Consider the following 3597-nt stretch of genomic DNA (forward strand, 5'->3'; position numbering starts at 1 on the left):
CACCCAAACACTCTACTGCTTTATCTGGCTCATTTCCCCACATCACCTAGGTCTCAGCTCACACATCGCCTCCTCCAAGAGCCCTTCCTAGCTCCCACCCCCTAAGGCTGGGTTAAAGTTTGCTTGTGACCCCAACTTATTACAAAGTAGATATTCCGGGCAGCCCCGGTGGCGCAGCGGTTTAGCGCTGCCTGCAGTCCAGGGTGCGATCCTGGAGACCCAGGGTCGAGTCCCATGTCAGGCTCTGCATGGAGCCTGCTTCTTCCTCTGCCTGTGTCTCTGCCTCTTTCTCACTCTCTCTGAATGAATAAATAAATAAATCTTAAAAAAAAAAAAAAAACAGGGATCCCTGGGTAGCGCAGCGGTTTGGCGCCTGCCTTTGGCCCAGGGCGCGATCCTAGAGACCCGGGATCGAATCCCACATCAGGCTCCCGGTGCATGGAGCCTGCTTCTCCCTCTGCCTGTGTCTCTGCCTCTCTCTCTCTCTCTCTCTCTGTGACTATCATAAATAAATAAAAATTTAAAAAAAAAATAAAATAAAAAAATAAAAAAAAAACAAAGTAGATATTCCACAGAAAATATTTGTTGAATGAACAAATGAAATAAAGGTCACTTCTTGGGTGGGGTTACCTGTATGAACTAGAGGATCACTTCCTGACCCCTTTTGTAGAGGTTCCCCCCCTTTTTAAAGATTTTATTTATTTATTCATAAAAGACACAGAGAGAGAGGCAGAGACACAGGCAAAGGGGAGAAGCAGGCCCCATGCAGGGAGCCCAACGCAGGACTCAATCTTGGATCTCCAGGATCCCACCCTGGGCCAAATGTGGCGCTAAACCTCTGAGGCACCCGGGATGCCCCCCCCTTTTTAATGGCTTTTGAGCTACAATTCAACTAACTCATTAAAGTGTACAATTTGGGGGATCCCTGGGTGGCGCAACGGTTTAGCGCCTGCCTTTGGCCCAGGGCGCGATCCTGGAGACCCGGGATCGAATCCCACGTCGGGCTCCTGGTGCATGGAGCCTGCATGGAGCCTGCTTCTCTTTCTGCCTATGTCTCTGCCTCTCTCTCTCTCTGTGTGACTATCATAAATAAATAAAAATTTTTTAAAAAAGTGTACAATTTGGGACACCTGGGTGGCTCAGCAGGTGTCCCAAATTGAGTGTCTGCCTTCGACTCAGGGTGTGATCCCAGGATCTGGGATCGAGTCCTGCATCGGTTTCCCTTGGAGGAGTCTGCTTCTGCCTCTGCCTGTGTCTGCCTCTCTCTCTCTCTCTGTCTCTCATGAATAAATAAATAAATAAATAAATAAATAAACAAACAAACTATACAATTCAATGGTTTTAGTATGGATTTGTGCAGCCATCTCCCAGTTGGTGGAGATTTGAGCCCCTTGTGATCTGAGCTCGCTTTCTTCCAGGCGCTCTGGTAGGTGGTCCTCACTGTCCTATGAAGGGGATAGAGTCTGCCCTCCTCTGTCACCCAGGGGGCAGGGCAGGTAAAGATCTAGCCGCCTGCCCTCACCAGCTGACCAGCCTCGACGCTCAGCATTTCTCCAGAGGCCCACAGTTGTAACAGTCACTGAGCACTTGCTATGTGCCAGGTGCCGTTCTAAGCACTTGACAGAACGATTTATGTAACTGCCACTGACGCTTCTGTAGAGCAGACACTATTAGTGTGATCCTCCATGTGGCACCAGGGGCTCTTGGGAACTGGATCCTTCTGAAGCTCCAGCCGTAGGTAGTGGGGGCTCAGGTCAAGAAGGAGCCCCTGTCCCCCACTGACACTGCTTGAAGTGTATGTGCTGTGCTACTGCTGGTGGCTCATGGGCTAGATATGCCCCACGGGGTGGATAAAATATAGATATAGATATAAGTTAAGGAATGCCTGGGTGGCTCAACAGTTGGGCGTCTGCTTTTGGCTCAGGGCATGATCCTGGGGTCCCAGGATAGAGTCCCTCATCGGGCTCCCCACAGGGAGTCTGCTTCTCCCTCTGCCTGTGTCTCTGCCTCTCTCTGTGTGTCTCTCATGAATAAATAAATAAAATCTTTTATGGGGGGGAATCCCTGAGTGGCTCAGTGGTTTGGCGCCTCCCTTCAGCCCAGGGAGTGATCCTGGAGTCCTGGGATCGAGTTCCACGTCAGGTTCCCTGCATGGAGCCTGTTTCTCCCTCTGCCCGTGTCTGTGTCTCTGCCTCTCTCTCTCTATCTCATGAATAAATAAATAAAATCTCTAAAAAAATTTTTTTAAAAGATATAATTTTATTTTATTTTTTTAATTTTTTATTTATTTATGATAGTCACACAGAGAGAGAGAGAGAGAGAGAGAGAGGCAGAGACACAGGCAGAGGGAGAAGCAGGCTCCATGCACCGGGAGCCCGACGTGGGACTCGATCCCGGGTCTCCAGGATCGCGCCCTGGGCCAAAGGCAGGCGCCAAACCGCTGCGCCACCCAGGGATCCCTAAAAGATATAATTTTAAACAGGAATGTTTCCCTTTCTTGTCCACCCATCCACCCCAGCCCTTAGAGGAGAATGTCCCTCACCTTTGCACTTCAGTTTTATCCTGCACCTGCTCCCCTTTAACATCATTTGCCTGCAGCATTTGACTTTGAGGTCCTAACACTAACAGGTGGATGAAGAAAGACTCAGGTAGAGAATTTTGTTGTTTTGTTTCAGTCCCAATGAGCCCTTCCACTCCCACCCATTCCCTGTACCCTAAACTTATGCCTTTCCAGGCTGTTTTTTGTTCTTTTGGACTCCATCCGACCACCACCACCACCATGGCCAGGAAGTAGGCAGGGGTCACTGCGGTAGGGAAGTCTGTGCTTGATACTTGAACATCACACGCACACAGCTCACTTTTGTTTCCACATGTCCTAGCACACCAGGCCACCCACCAGGACTGCCACTCCCTGCTCTGCCACAGCCAACTCCTAACTGGAGATCCAGATCTCTGACCATCTCTCCAGGGACTCCTTCTCCCACCACCTCCCACTTGTCCCAGGATAGCTTTTGACCTTGGGGAGTAAGGGGAATCTAGGGTCCCCTCTAGCTGAGAAAAGAGGAAGCAGGTCTCCACAAGGGGGGGATCTCTCCAGAGATTAGAGAGATAATAAAACAGATAAGAGGCGCCTGCGTGCCTGAGTCAGTTAAGCATCTGCCATCCGCTGGGGCTAAGATCCTAGGGTCCTGGGATGGAGCCCTGCATCTGGCTCCCTGCTCAGCGGGGAGCCTGCTTGTCCCTCCCCCTCTGGTGCCCCTCCTGCTTGTGCTCTCTCTCACTTTCAAATAAATAAATAAAATTCAAAAACAAAGCAAGCCAAGCAAACAAGAGAGATAGGAAAAAACTAAAGGCATAGAAACAGAAAGTATGTCCCCGTGTCATAGAGCTCTGGGCCGAGAAAAGGAAGCAGAAAGACAAGAGGGAGAAAACAGAAAGACAAAGAGAAAAACGGACATAGAAGGGAAAGGGCAGAAACCGAGGCAGGCTAAGCGACACAGGCAGGGGTTGAGTCAAGGGTGCAAAGAGGATGTAATTTAGTGGCTCCAAGAACAAACTCTGGAGCCAGACTTTGAGAAACACAGGCAGACAGAGGCA

This window comes from Canis lupus, chromosome 1 (assembly GCF_011100685.1).
Source record: "Canis lupus familiaris isolate Mischka breed German Shepherd chromosome 1, alternate assembly UU_Cfam_GSD_1.0, whole genome shotgun sequence".
In the NCBI taxonomy this organism is placed as follows: Eukaryota; Metazoa; Chordata; class Mammalia; order Carnivora; family Canidae; genus Canis; species Canis lupus.